A 16,220-nucleotide genomic window follows, 5' to 3' on the forward strand; every position below is an offset into this window, starting at 1 on the left:
ATCACATACCCATTTAACTCACTCACTGGCCTATAAAGAAGAATGACAATGAATTATTGCAAACTTGATCGGGTGGTGTTCCAAATATAGTATCTTTTTAATGAAGCAAATCAATACAATCTTTGGCACCTGGTAGGCAGTTATTAATCTGCCAATTCTCTCTCTCTTTCTCATCTGGGCCTTCAGAATTCATTTCATTTATGTTTGGGACAGCAATACACCTTCCTTCCCTCTCTTCCCTTAAGGCTATGTTAATTCTCTTGCTTTCTGTCATAATCTAGCCACAGAGACTTAGTCATCTTGACATTCTACAAATCATTATACTAATCTATTACAAATGACATTCATGCTGATTGGATATGGTGAAAAGTATAAAATGCCTACCAGTACATGCACTACTAAAAGATAGGAGATAAACTCCATTAAAACTTAGAAACCAACCAACTTGGTGCAATTTTCTGGAGGCTTAATGTTCTGAGAATTTGTTAGGACACTGCTTCCAAAATAAAAGTTGTTTCTGCTCCCTGCATTGCCCACCACTAAGAAAGAGATCCAATCCTTGATAAGTCTCTTGGATTTTAAAAGCAGTATATAACACATCTGAGTGTGCTGCTCTGACCTGTTTACTGAGTAGCTCACATTACCCCCAGTTTTGTGTGGTGGAACAAAGCAAATGAAGGCTTTTGGGCAGGTTTGGTGAAGTGCAAGCTGTTTTGCCTTTAGATCACGTGACCCCAAACACACAATAGTACTTGAGATATCTAAGGCAAGAAAAATACTGTATAAAGCCTCCCGAATTCTCCTAAAAGAGGATAAATAACAGCAGGAGATTCTAGGGTTTTGAAGCAAGGCCACGACCACTTTATGTAGTTAACTGTTACACCTGTTGAGAGAGAATTTTTGGCTTATACGCTAGGAGAGAATGAATACCTGTCTGTGAAACATCAAATGACCAGATATGAGCTGTTCTTTGTCCATTTGGTAAAGCCATAAGACTAGGTATGTACAGCAGCTCCATCATGTAAAATGGTATATACAAGATCTATTTTGAACAGGTCCTTTGGGCACAAGTAAATTCCATGAGCAAGTAGCTGAGACTCTTACTTTACCTCTCCCTCATCTCAAACCTTCAGCATCATAGAAAATCTGTATGACCATTTGACAAATAATAAAAACTTAGGTCTGATTTACAGATATTACTGCACAATATGCTGGTACAAACTGAAAGTGGCAGCTGCAGAAGTTCAACCCCAATCAGGAGTATCTCAAAAAATAGTAGTCAAGAGAGACCCTCCTAGACCATTGAGCAGCACATTTTGTCATCTACTTTGTCTGGATAAGATTATCAGGAACTCGGGTCTACAATGATTCACAGGCAGTGGCTAATGGTTTGGCTACACGGATGGTGTTTGAAAAGAACAAGAAAAATATGTCTTTCCCCAGGGAGGTCTGCAGGGAGAGTATGTGGGTGTACCCCTACAAATGGGGATGAGTTGTGTACATTTGTGTCCTATGTGATTGCTCACTCATCCCACTCAGGAATGGAGGCTATGTATGAACTCAAAAAGGGCCTCCACCCATCAATCCTAATCTGCCTACCACCTCTGCTGAGTAGTAACTTGCCAGCAGCAGGGATCAATGCTGAAAGCCCCATGTGGTGCCATTTTCTGGAAAACCATCTAGTCACATGGTGGCACATTAATTACAGTGGATCTCTTCCATCATAGAGGAGCAACAGTTTCTCTCCACTATTAAATAGGCCTTTCTACAGAATGCAAATCAGCCTACTCTGCCCTTTGCCATCTGCGGATGTATGAAATGCTTATTCACTGTCTTACCACTCACAATATTGCTTCTGACCAAATAACTCGTTTTCACAGCAAAAGAAACATAACAGTGACTCATGCTCATGGAATTCCAACTGGTCTTACCACATACCCCATCACTAGATTGATAGAATCATAGAATAGCTTGCTGAAGACTCATTACAGAGCCAGCTGGGAAACAATACTTGCAAGGTTGGGGTACTATCCTAAAAGATGTTGTTGAATCTATGTCCAACATATGGTACTGTTTCCCCCAAAACTAGTGTACATGGGTCCAGGAATCAAAAGATGGAAGTAGGAATAGCCCCTTTCAACTTGAAGAATTGATACTTCCTGTCCCTATACTTTCAGGCTCTACTATTTTAAAAAGTCTTAGATCCCAAGAGAGAAATATTGTCACTGGGTGACACAACAATGGTTTCATTGAGTTGGAAGTCAAGATTGAGACCCAGTCATGTTGGATTCTGCATGCTAGGGTTACAACAGGCAAAGAAGTAGATTATTCTTCTGCCTGGGATGATTAATCTTAACTATCACGGGGAAATTGCGTTGCTGCAGCAAGTGTCCATGTCTAGAACCCAACTAGTGGAACCCCTTCTACCTAATAAAAGCAAGTCATGCAGTACTGACAAGGACTCAGATTGTTCAAAGTAATCACACTGACGAAATATTGTTAAGCAAACTCAGGAATGTCACAGAATGAGCATTATGAATAATAAGGCTGATGCTCCTTTTCATGCAATTAGCACAAGAAAAACCTGAGAGTTCGCATTTAGCTCAGAGCTAATACAAAGTAAATACGTTGTTGACTTAATTCAATTAAGAAATTGCTTATTTTCCTTTGGAATTTAAAAAACTTTTATTGTAAATTAAACAGGGGAATGTGTCCTAGAAAGAAACGTGGCTCACCGTTTGGGAGCATAAATGTCCCCCAAAATTGGTCAATAAAAATAAAATGATTTCATAAAAAGAAAGCAACACTTCAAAGAACCTGGGTCCCAATACTGGGATATAGTTCCCAAGTGACTCTATGTTTCCTTGAGCTTTACCACATATTCACTCAACTTAAGAGTTTCCCAAAAGAGAGATCTCCCAAGTGGGAAGTGAAATGAGCTTCCTCGGGCAGAAGAAAGAAGCTCTCCATCACCAGAGTACAAGGAGAAGCTGGGAAGCATGAGTCAGAGATGTTGGGGGGAAGGCTTCTGTATCAACTTAGCTCATTTAACTCTCACAACCATCCAGTGAGGTAGATGTTACTATAATTCCCATTTCACTGAGAGAAAACTGAGGCATAGTGAGCTGAAGAGCTTGCCCATAGAAAGCCAGATATAAGAGGCAGAGGCAGGATTTCCATCCAGATCTGGCCAATACCCAGAGTGTTTTCTTCTTACCTTCACCAGGTTGCCCCAATCTTTCTGTTCCCAAAAGATCTGCCAGGTTTGCTTACAGTGCAGTAATTCACGGATCAAGGAATGAAACATTCCCCAAGAAAATTAGAGGGTCACAGCCAATAGTGACTATGGAAGAAATATGGCTGCAAACTGCAGTGCAATCCTGTGCTTTTGGTAATTCTCTCAAGAGAAGATGCATTATGTTAGTTTATCATTTTAAATAAATTCTCAACAAGCTGTTTACCTGTCAGTCTGTATCTGTGGGGACTATTTGTGTAACATCAGATAAATGAGCAATTAGAGAGTTTAAAGGGCTCTTAAATGTGGTGGAGCTTGTAAACCTGAAGTCCCAGGGATGGTAAATGTCACATCAAATGTCTTCAGGACATACTCCGTGTCTACCTTTTGTTTCAACAGCTGGATCATGACACTCCCTATCCTAATCTAAGGACACCTGCCTCCCAGCAGCATATAATGGGAAAACTGGTGACCTGAGACACAAGTCACTTGGATTCTCGATTCAGCTATTCTTGGATAACTTTGACCAAGTCAACATTTCTCTGTTATTTTGTTAATAAATTGAGAGGGTGAAATGAGAATTTTTAAAAGGGTACTCCAACCTCTTACTTTCTATGCCTGTATGGATCTATGACTTTATGTGTAGCTTCATTCTTTACAATTTCCTAGGCAGGATTCTAAACAAGAGCAAGTTTAGCCCTCAACAAATATTGGTGATCATCATCATCATTATTATTTGATAAAGTAGAAAAGCCTATATGAAAAACGCTAGTAAAACTAGCAGAACCAGGATCTAAAATTTGACCATTAAAGACTCATTTATTTGTTTTTAAAAGGTTTAAAATATCTCAGACAGGAGGAATGCTTTAAGACAATGGATTTTTTTTAAAGTAGAAACAATTTTTTAAAAAAGATAAAGCCCTGTACAAACCACAGGTATAAGTGTTTCTGTGTGAATTGGGGATTGGGCAGGGGCAGCTCAAGATCCCTCCAGTTAGCCATTATTTGACCCCCACTTGGGCCCCACGGCACTGTCTCAAATACCTAGGATTCCTCAGAGGACAATTTAAAATGTACTGCTTTAAGCCAACAACCATTCACACTCTTTAACGATTAAAGAGCCAGCAAAGATTAAGATGAGTGATTGGGAATGGAGAAGTGTAGGGTGAGACAGACTTAAGAATACAAGGGAAAGAAAAGAAACTGACCTTTATTGAGGGCCTTCTGTCCGCCAGAAATTTTGCTATGTTCTTTAAATTTGCAGTAATCGGAAAGAATTGAAATTATAAATATTTTCAGAGGCCCGGTACCATGCCATGGCTTTTTAAAGCCAATCCCTCTATTTGTGCAGCAAATCCCATCTCTACTACTCTGCTCAAGACATTGCCCAGAAAGTCTCACCTCTTTCTTCTGTCTCAGTCATCTCTCATCTAGATCACACCCCTAGCTTCCTAATGGCTTCCCCACCCGTTCACAATGTATTCTAAAACTCACCACCAAAGTGACCTTTCTCAAGACACAAACCAGATCATACCTCTACTGTCTAGTGTCTGCAAATAATTCCCCATTATGCTCAGAGTAAAAGCCAAAGTTCTTCACAGGTCTCCAAGGGCCACACGATCTCAACCAGGTCCCTGCCTTCCCATCTTCCCTGACTTTCTCTCTGCTATAGCCACACTGGTTCCCTGCTGTTCCTGGAAAATCCCAAGCTTGCTCCAGCTTGGTGCCTTTGCATTGGCTATTCCCTCTGCTTGACACATGGCCCACTCTCTACTTCCTGAAGCCTTCATTCACTTAAGTGTCCCCTTCTCAATGAGGCCCCCCTTGAATTCCCTATTTAAGATTACAACCCACCCACCCACTTGAGCATTTCAATGTCCTTTCCTTTTATGTAAATTTATATGTTGAAGTCCTAACCCCCAGTACCTCAGAATGAGATCTTATTTGGGAATAGGCTAATTGACGACATAATTAGGAAAGATAAAGTCATAGTGGAAAAGAGTGGCCCTAATCCAATATGACTGGTGTCCTTATGAAAAGGGGAAATTTGGACACAGAGATGGACACACAAACAGGGAGAAAACCTTGAGAAGTTAAAATTGTGCTGCCACAAACCAAGAACTATCAGACGCTAGGAAAGGGGCCTGGAACAGATCATTCCTAGTACCTTCAGAGGAAGCATGGCCTTACCCACATTTTGACCTCAGATTCCTGGCCTCCAGAACTGTGAGAAAATAAACTTGTATAACATAGTAAACATTAAATTAATATTTTCAAATTAATAAATGAAAAAATTTGCCTCCTTTGTGTTCTCAAGAAACAATCATAAAATTCTGCCTTACTTTTTTATGCCTTAGCTCTCAGACTTTTCTCTGACTCTCCCCCAACCACACCCCACCTTACCTATTTCAACTACCCATCTTCCTACCCCTGGAGACAATAATAACATGTTTGGTCCTAATAGTGAGAGGGGTGTGATCCAAGAAGGTATAGCTACACTCATGTTGCACATATTTAATTTTCATAGTAGCCCTGTGAGGCAGATATTGTAACACCATTTTACAAATGGGGGAATTGAGGCTCATAAAATTAAGTGCTATGCCTGTAGCATCCTGTGCTTAAAATGTTGACCTTAGCACAGCAGCTTCTCAGAAGAAGGAGTGGCATCTTCACTTGTGTATTGCGAGCTCCCAGGCCAGGCTGGGCATGCAGTAGGTGCTCTGTGAACACTGCTAACCTCTCCATTGTGTCACCCCTGGCAAATGGCAAAGCAGGACTGAAACACAGCCTGACATGACAGCTCACACTCTGGCCATACCCAGAGAACATGGCCCGCAGAACACGGGCCACACCACGGCTTCCTTTAATTTTTACTAACGTTTTTCAGCAGCTTCACCTCCCTACTATCTACCCAAAACAATTTCCCAACCCATGTTAATAACCCTCTGGGCACCCTCACATATACAAATGTGCAAATGTAGGGTTTTTGTCTTTCTTTTTTTAATACGATCTCATGCATACATATGTGCATCTCACTATTCTCATTCAGCAATATTCCTGAAAACTTCAGGTAAACTGGTTTGACTCTAAATTATTCTTTTTATTGACTACATGGTATGAATGCATCATCATTTATTCAACCTTATGCCATTGTTGGGTGTTTATTTCCTGGGCTTATTGGTCGGTTTTTTGTTGTTAGTGTTGCTACATAAAACATTTTTATTGGGGTGATATCTATAAATAGATTCCCTGGAGTGAGATTATCATATTAAAAATTAAATGTATATATGCTTCTAGTTGTTATAATGAAGACTTTCAAACATGTAATGAACTCTATTGCCCAGTTTCAGCAGTTATCAACTTATGTCCAATCTAGTTACCTCTAATCTTTTATCCATTTCCCTACAGTGCAGATTATTTTGGAAGGAAAAAGAACAGATTATTGCTTTATCTGTAAATATTTCTGTCTGTATCTCCAAAAGTTGAAGACTTTTTTTAGTTTTCTTTTTTACCTCATGAACTAAGACAGAGGACTCTTAAATAACATAATCAATATCATAATCACATCTGAAAAAACTAATAATTTCTTCCTCATCATCCTGAGGTCATCTGGGTGTCTCTATCATTAGAATGCTTAGGGATGGCCAGGAGTCTCTCCTGCTAAAATGCCTGAGGTTGGCCAGGAGTCTCTCCTGTTAGAATGCCTGGGGTCGGCCAGGTGTCTCTCCTTAGAATGCCTGGGGTTTTCAATGTTTAATTTTGCTCAACTGAATCATAAATTTACACATTGTTCAAATCAACATATATATGTTTTATGCATTATAATTGGTTAATATGCCTCTTGTCTCTCAGGTCTCTCTTATCTATGCATTCCCTTCTTCACGTATCCATGTCTCTCTGTCCTTCTGTTGGTCCCTGCTCCCCTCCCCTTCTCTCTCTCTCTCCAACCCCCCATGTCAATAACTTTGTTGTAGAAACCAGGCCATTTGTCCCGTAGAGATTTCCACAATCTGGAATTTGAAAATTGCATCACTACAATATTATTTAGCTTATTCCTCTGTCCCCAAAAATTGGTACTTAGATCTAGAAGCTTGGTAAGATTCAGGTTAGACGTTTTTGCAAGAATACTACAGGTAGTATTGTGTACTTCCATCAGGGGGCACATAATGTCTAATTGTCTCCCCTTGGCGCTATTAGCAGTCACTGATGATCTTGGTCTAGATTCTTCTTTTCAGTAGAAGCGGCAAAGGGGAGATACTTTTTAATTCTGCCCTTCACTTATTAGCTGGCATACTTCTATCAAGAGGAAATTCCCTTTATCAATTCATTCATTATCCTGAGCTGCAGTTCATATAAGAAAGTCTATATAAATTATTCTTTTCCTTTATTTACCAGGTTTAAAAATAATGAATTAGTTGGTCAAGCATGGTGGTGACATCTATAATCTCAGCAATTTGGGAGGTTAAGGCGAGAGGATCACTTGAACCCAAGTTCAAGATGAGCCTGGCCAGTATACGGAGACCTCGTCTCTACAGAAAGATTAAAAATTAACCAGACATGTTGACATATGCGCCCATAGTTATCTGGGGGGCTGAGGTCGGAGGATCGCTTGAGCCTGAGTAGAGATCATGCCACTGGACTCCAGCCTGGGCAACAGAGTAAGACCCCCTCTCAAATAATTATAATAGAATTTGTTTTCTAGTGAGAGTTGTTGGGATCTTTGTTTCACTTATCTTTATGAACTCATGGATTTTAAATGTGAACAGAGGGTTAATAAAACTCGTGCTCTTTCTCTATGGAAAAACGACCTTGATTTAACTTTCTATATCGGTTTCCCTGGAAACCTAGTAAAGGTGGAATGTCAGCTATGTTACCAAGCAACATTTCCTATGGTAAAAATGACTTCTAATTATTAAACTATACCTGCTCTGGGAGGACTGTCAATGAATTATAAATACCTGGTGGGAATCCATAGTTTGAACTTCTCTGAATGCAGTGCATTCTTGACACTGTGATGCACCTTGCTAGGACCCCTGGAAGCTAATCCTATGGGATGAAAAACAGATATTACCTTATATGGAGAATAAGGCAGTTAAGCCAGATGGCTCCCATACTCATTCTCTTAGGCCAAGTTCTGCAAGAAACAGACTGTGTGAGAGAGATTTGCACCCAGGTTTACTGGGGAGTGTTTTTGGGGAATGAGGCCAACAGGACTGGACAGATTACTGGGGAGTGCTCTTGGGGAATGTGCTGAACAGGACTGGACATAGGAAAAAGCTAAACTGTAATATAGTTACAGCTGTAAACCTTAGCCAATTCCTCAAGGACCTCCTCACTAGCGTGGGCGGCCCTTCAAGTTGTCTCAATTTAGGCAGGGCTGCTCCCTGAATAGGGGAGTAACCCTGGGCAAGGCGGCTTCCCTCCTCTGAAAGCAATTCCCAGAGAAAGATTCAGCTGTGACCTATGAGCAGCCAACACTCTAAGCAATTAGAGAATGAGTGCCTCACTCCTACAAAGGTAACTGTGCAGCACACCACAGCATCACTATACCCACTCATTTGGCTTCATTTCTTCACACCTGACCCTGCCCCGCTGGAGTGCTGTTTTTCCTGTTCTACTGTTTATCTTACATTTCCTGCCCAGATCGGGAATCACTCATTCCTCCAAAATGCCCTACTTCCTTTTAGTCATACTCAGAGACTACTTTGGGGAAAAAACGAGACCCATTACTACTGGGTAAGTCATGGTCTCTGGGCCTTTTCTGTGGCCAGTGTTAGAAATATTCTTTTTTCCAGATAAAATACATCGTGGGTTGATATTGATATTTCAGACTCAAATTCAGGACTATAAGATTTTCCTGACTTCAGGAGTTGCCCATCGGTCTGTCCTTTCTATGTCAAAAATTCTGATTCACATTGACATCAACATAATTCATCATTTGTTTTATTGTATAATACATGCACAACACTTTCAGAATAACACTACCCCTAACAATATGACTACTGAAATAATTTTTAAATTATCTTTGTTTTATTTGTTTTTAGGGATAAACCCCACTGGAGATGTACAGTAAAATTACTGTGCTTTAAACTAACTAACTTGAAATAATTCCCCACCAACTTAGTTTGTACTTACACTCATTTGTTTCACTTTGCTTTTTTTACAATTGCTCTTTTTACTTTTGTTTATAATTATGTAAAATATTTTGATGATTTTAAGACCACTTATTTAAGTTGAGATATACAGTCCCTTCCACTCTGTTCCCACCTTTGATCATAAATCTAAGCTTTTGGTTTATCTTTCCATATCATATGAATATATAAAACAGAGACCTAAGACATTTACTGAGATGAATGGTAGCATATTATACGTACATTTCTACACCTTGCTTTTTTCACTCAATAATATATCTTTAAAACCAGTTTAGGATGCTAGACAGGGGTTTTTCTTGTTGTTATAATAGCTGCAGTAGACACCAGTGTGTGGACGTACCCTAGTTTATATAACCAGTTCCTATTGATGCATATTCAGATTGTCTCTACTTTTGTGCACAAATAATGCCATAATCATCCAATAAATGATTTTTTTTTATTTTTGTCCATGTATCTTTGGGAAAGATCCTCAGAAATAGTATTGTTAAGTCAACAGGTAAATGTAATTTAGAGAGTTATGTCAAATTCCCTTCTAATAGGGTTTGTGTCATATAACATTCTCACCAGTAATGTATGGGAACGCCTGTTCCCCGAGTTTCGCTATGGAGTGTGTTCACAGTTTTTTTTAATTTTGGTAATCTGATGGGCAAAAAATGTTATCTCAGTCTAGTTTTATTTTGCATTTCTATTATGAGCAAAAGTGAGCACATTTACATACGGTTACAGGCCATTTATGTTTTTTCTGTAAACTGTCATATTCTTAGCTCATTTTTCTATAGGAGTCTTGATCTTTTTCATTTAAAATTTTAAGAATCTTTCTAGATGTTAAGGAAATCAAATCCTTGCCTATGATGTAGGCCATAAATTATTTCTAATTTTTTATTGGTCTTTCTACTTTATTAGCGGGGTTGGTATTCTTGTGGGTGTTTTTTCTTTTTTTCTTTTTGCTGGCTCTGTCCTTTAAAAGATTGTTGTTGTAATTATCAGTTTTTCATTATCAATCTTTTTCCTTTATTGCTTTTGTATTTTGTGTCATAATTAGAAAGTTTTTCCCCAATCCCAGGTAATAAAGCAATTAACACAAGCTTTCTTCTATTACTTATAAGATTTTTTTTAAACCACATTTAAATCTCTGATCCTTTCAGAATTTTCCCTGGTGGATAGTATGAGAAATGGATCCAATTTTGTTTTTATACATAAGTCTATCCAGTCCTCCTAACCCCATATGTTAAATACTCCTTTTCCATCACTGATTTGAAAAGATATCATTATCAGACATTAAATTTCCATTTGCAATTTGGTCTATTTGAATTTTTTTATTCTAGCAGTCAGTCTATTATTTTACCACTATCAATACTGTTTGAAATGAAAAGTTATTGTGTTTTAATATTTATTATAACATTGTAATATTTAATACAGTATTTATTGCACATGGGTTTCTCAAATCTTTAAAGATTTATCAGAATTCCCTGTCAAAAAATATTTGGTCCTGGTGCCCATTTGTGGGAGAGCTCATTTGTTATTTTCTCTACTGATTCTATGACAGTTGGTCTGTTTAGACTTTCCATTACTGCTGGGATCAATATGGCAAGTTGCATTTTTCTTTAAAAATGTCCATTTCATTTAGGTTTCACAATTAATTTGTTTCCATAGTTGTACACAATAGTCCAGTATAATCTTTTAGAATTTCTGTTTTGATTACATGTCACTTTTATTTTGTGTATTTACACTTTCTCCATTTTTTTTCTGCTAGATATGTGGGTGTTTTGACAATGCGGTTCATTTATTTTTCAAAGAATAAACTTTTTAGTTTATTTGTCATTTGTTTGTCGACAAGTTTTCTGATGCATTAATTTCTGCTTTTATCTTTATTAATTTCTTCCTTCTGCTCTTTGTTTACCTTGTTCTTTTACAGGCTCTTTGAATTGGGTCTTAACTCACTTCTACTTTTTATTTTTATTGATAAAGATAGTTAATATTATAAATTTTTCTTTGAAGACTGCTTTATATAGATTATAATAGGTCATGCTTTTATTATTTTATCTATAATAAATTATGCAATTTTTTTTTGCATTTTTGCTTTGATCTAAATGTTACTTAATATATGTTTTTTTAAGTTCCTGGGAAGAAGATCCTTTGGATATTTCCTTTCCAGCATTAATTTCATTAATTTTTTCATTGTGACCAGAAAATATTATTCCTACTCCTTGGAATTTATGGAGGTTTTCTCTGATTGCTAAAATATGGTTAATTTTCATGAATGACTCATGTGCATTTGTTTTTGCTTTTTAAGTTTTAAGTTTGGGGGTACATGTGAAGGTTTGGTACACAGGTAAACATATGCCACGGGGGTTTGTTGTACATATTATTTCATCAGCCAGTTATTAAGCCCAGTACCCAATAGTTACCTTTTCTGCTCTTTTCCCTCCTCCCACTCTCCCCTCTCAAGTAAACCCCAGTATCTGTTCTTTCCTTCTTTTGTTCATAAGTTCTCATCATTTAGCTCCCACTTTTAAGTGAGAACATATGGTATTTGGTTTTCTGTTCCTGTGTTAGTTTGCTAAGGATAACAACCTCCAGCTTCATCCATGTTCCCACAAAAGACATGTGCCTTTTCTTTTTTATTGTGGAATAGTATTCCATGGTGCATGTATACCACATTTTCTTTATTCAGTGTGTCACTGATGGGCATTTAGGTTGATTTGGAGTCTTTGCTGTTATGACTAGTGCTGCAATGAACATTCATGTGCATGTGTCTTTATGGTAGAATGATTTATACACCTCTGGGTATATACCCAGCAATGAGATTGCTGAGTTGAATGGCAGTTCTGCTTTTAGCTCTTTGGGGAATCGCCATACTGCTTTCCACAATGGTTGAACTAATTTACACTCCCACCAACAGTGTATAACTATTCCCTTTTCTCTGCAACCTCACTAGCATCTATTATTGTTTTACTTTTTAATCATAGCCATTCTGACAGGTGTGAGATGGTATCTCATTCTGGTTTTGATTTGCATTTGTCTGATGATCAGCGATACTGAGCTTTTTTTCATATGATTTTTGGTGGCATGTATGTCTTCTTTTAAAATGTGTCTGTTCATGACCTTTATCCACTTTTTAATGGGGTTGATTTTTCTCGTAAATTTGTTTAAGTTCCTTATAGGGCTGGATATTAGACCTTTATCAGATGCATAGTTTCCAAATATTTTCTCCCATTCTGTAGATTGTCTATTTACTCTGTTGACAGTTTCTTTTGCTGTGCAGAAGCTCTACAGTTTCTTTAGATCTCATTTGTCAATTTTTGCTTTTGTTGCAATTGCTTTCAGTGTCTTTGTCATGAAATAGTTGCCCATTCCTATGTCCAGGATGATATTGCCTCGGTTGTCTTACAGGTTTTTTTTTTTTTTATAGTTTTGGGTTTTACATTTAAGTCTTTAATCTATCTTGAGTTAATTTTTGTATATGGTGTAAGGAAGGGGTCCAGCTTCAATCTTCTGCATATGGCTAGCCAGTTATTCCAGAACCATTTATTGAATAGGGAGTCTTTTCCCCACTGCTCATTTTTGTCAGCTTTGTCACAGATCAGATGGTCATAGAAGTGTGGCCTTATTTCTGGGCTCTTTATTCTGTTTTATTGGTCTACGTGCCTGTTTCTGTACCAGTACCGTGCTGTTTTGGTCACTATAACCTTGTAGTATAAAGTTGAGTAACATCATGCCTCCAGCTTCATTCTTTTTGCTTAGGATTGCTGTGGCAATTTGGGCCCTTTTTTGGTTCTATATGAAATTTAAAATAAATTTATCTAGTTCTATAAAGAATGTCATTGGTAGTTTGATAGGAATAGCATTGAATCTGTAAATTGCTGTGGACAGTATAGCCATTTTAATGACACTGATTCTTCTTATCCGTGAGCATGGGATGTTTCTCCATTTGTTTGTGTCTTCTCTGATTTTTTTGAGCAATATTTTGTAATTTTCATTGTAGAGATCTTTCATCTTCCTGGTTAGCTGTATTCCTAGGTATTTTATTCTTTTTGTGGCACTTGGAATGGGATTGCCTTTCTGACTTGGCTCTCCATTTGGCTGTTGTTGGAGTAAAGGAATGCTAGTGATTTTTGTACATTGATTTTGTATCCTTCAACTTTGCTGAAGTTATTTATCAGCTGGAGGAGCTTTTGGGCCAAGACTATGGAATTTTCTAGATATAGAATCATGTCATCTGTAAACAGAGATAGTTTGACTTCGTCTCTTCATATTTGGATGCCTTTTATTTCTTTCTCTTGCCTGACTGTTCTGGCTAGGACTTCCAATACTATGTTGAATAGAAGTGGTAAGAGAGGGCATCCTTGTCTTGTGCTAGTTTTCAAGGGGAATGTTTCTAGGCTTTGCCCATTCAATATAATGTTGGCTGTGGGTTTGTCATACCTGGCTCTTATTTTGAGGTATGTTCCTTCAACACCTAGTTTATTGAAAGTTTTTAACATTAATGAATGTTGAATTTTATGAAAAGCCTTTTCTGCATCTATTGAGATAATCATGTGGTTTCTGTCTTTTTATGTGATGAATCACATTTATTGATTTGGGTATGTTGAATCAACCTTGCATCCTGGGAGGAAGCCCATTTGATCACAGTAGATTCGTTTTTGGATGTGCTGTTGGACTCAGTTTGCAAGTATTTTGTTGAGGATTTTTGCATCAATGTTCATTAAGAATAACAAATGGGAGAAAATTTTCGCAACCTACTCATCTGACAAAGGGCTAATATCCAGAATCTACAATGAACTCAAACAAATTTACAAGAAAAAAACAAACAACCCCACCAAAAAGTGGGTGAAGGACATCATGAACAGACACTTCTCAAAAGAAGACATTTATGCAGCCAAAAAACACATGAAAAAATGCTCACCATCACTGGCCATCAGAGAAATGCAAATCAAAATCACAATGAGATACCATCTCACACCAGCTAAAATGGCAATCATTCAAAAGTCAGGAAACAGGTGCTGGAGAGGATGTGGAGAAATAGGAACACTTTTACACTGTTAGTGGGACTGTAAACTAGTTCAACCATTGTGGAAGTCAGTGTGGCGATTCCTCAGGGATCTAGAACTAGAAATACCATTTGACCCAGCCATCCCATTACTGGGTATATACCCAAAAGACTATAAATCATGCTGCTGTAAAGACACATGCACACGTATGTTTACTGCGGCACTATTCACAATAGCAAAGACTTGGAACCAACCCAAATGTCCAACAATGATAGACTGGATTAAGAAAATGTGGCACATATACACCATGGAATACTATGCAGCCATAAAAAATGATGAGTTCATGTCCTTTGTAGGGACACGGATGAAATTGGAAATCATCATTCTCAGTAAACTATCACAAGGACAAAAAAACAAACACTGCATGTTCTCACTCATAGATGGGAATTGAACAATGAGAACACATGGACACAGGAAGGGGAACATCACACTCTGGAGACTGTTGTGGGGTGGAGGGAGTGGGGAGGGATAGCATTAGGAGATATACCTAATGCTAAATGATGAGTTAATGGGTGCAGCACACCAGCATGGCACATGTATACATATGTAACTAACCTGCACATTGTGCATATGTACCCTAAAACTTAAAGTATAATAATAATAAAATAAAACAAAAAGAATATTGGCCTGACGTTTTTGTTGTTGTTGTTGTGTCTCTGCCAGGTTTTGGTACCAAGCTGATGATGATTTCATAGAATTAGTTGGGGAGGAGTTCCTCCTCCTCATTTTTTTGGAATTGTTTCTGTAGGAATGGTACCAGCTCTTCTTTGTACATCTGGTAGAATTCAGCTGTGAAACTATCAGATCCCAGGCTTTTTTTGGTTGACAGGCTATTTAGTACTCATTCAATTCTGTGACTTGTTATTGGTCTGTTCAGGGAATCAGTTTTTCCCCACTCAGTTGTGGGTGGGTATATCTATCTCTTTTCTAATGTGTGTATGTAGAGGTGTTTGTAGAAGCTTCTGATGGTTGTTTTTATTTCTGTGGGGTCAGTAGTAACATTCCCTTCATCATTTCTAATTGTGTTTATTGGGATATTTTTTCTTCTTTATTAATCTAGCTAATGGCCTATTTTATTTTTTTTTCAAAAAATCAATCCTTGAATTCATTGATCTTTTTTTTATTATTATACTTTAAGTTCTGGGGTATGTGTGCAGAACATGCAGGTTTGTTACATAGGTATACACGTGCCATGGTGGTTTGCTCCACCCATCAATCCATCACGTACATTAGGTATTTCTCCTAATGCTATCCCTCCCTTAGCCCCCCAACCCCTGACAGGCTGGTGTGTGATGTTTCCCTCCCTGTGTCCATGTGTTCTCATTGTTCAACTCCCACTTATGAGTGAGAACATGTGGTGCTTTGTTTTCCATAGTTGTGATAGTTTGCTGAGAATGATGGTTTCCAGTTTCATCCATGTCCCTGCAAAGGACATGAACTCATCCTTTTTCATGGCTACATAGTATTCCATGGTGTATATGTGCCACATTTTGTTTATCCAGTCTATCATTGATGGGCTTTTGGGTTGGTTCCAAGTCTTTGCTATTGTGAACAGTGCTGCAATATGTGTGCAAGTGTCTTTATAGTAGCATGATTTATAATCCTCTGGGTATATATCCAATAATGGGATTGCTGGGTCAAATGGTATTTCTAGTTCTAGATCCTTGAGCAATCACTACACCATCTTCCACAATGGTTGAACCTATTTACACTCCCACCAACAGTGTAAAAGCGTTCCTATTTCTCCACATCCTCTCTAGCAACTGTTGTTTCCTGACTTTT

At 38.0% G+C, this 16,220-nt stretch overlaps 1 long non-coding RNA gene across 2 annotated transcripts in view; it reads right to left on the bottom strand.

Moving 5' to 3' along the window:
- LOC134809604 (uncharacterized) overlaps positions 1 to 16,220 on the bottom strand; it is a 93,493-nt gene that overhangs the window by 43,880 nt on the left and 33,393 nt on the right. The window contains exon 4 of one of the 2 annotated variants that reach the window (XR_010155809.1): positions 8,194 to 8,281. The exons of the other annotated variant lie outside the window; for it this stretch is intronic. This is a non-coding gene — a long non-coding RNA (uncharacterized LOC134809604). The remainder of the gene's footprint in view (positions 1 to 8,193; positions 8,282 to 16,220) is intronic. 2 annotated transcript variants of the gene reach the window in all.

This window comes from Pan troglodytes, chromosome 2 (assembly GCF_028858775.2).
Source record: "Pan troglodytes isolate AG18354 chromosome 2, NHGRI_mPanTro3-v2.0_pri, whole genome shotgun sequence".
Classification (NCBI taxonomy): Eukaryota; Metazoa; Chordata; class Mammalia; order Primates; family Hominidae; genus Pan; species Pan troglodytes.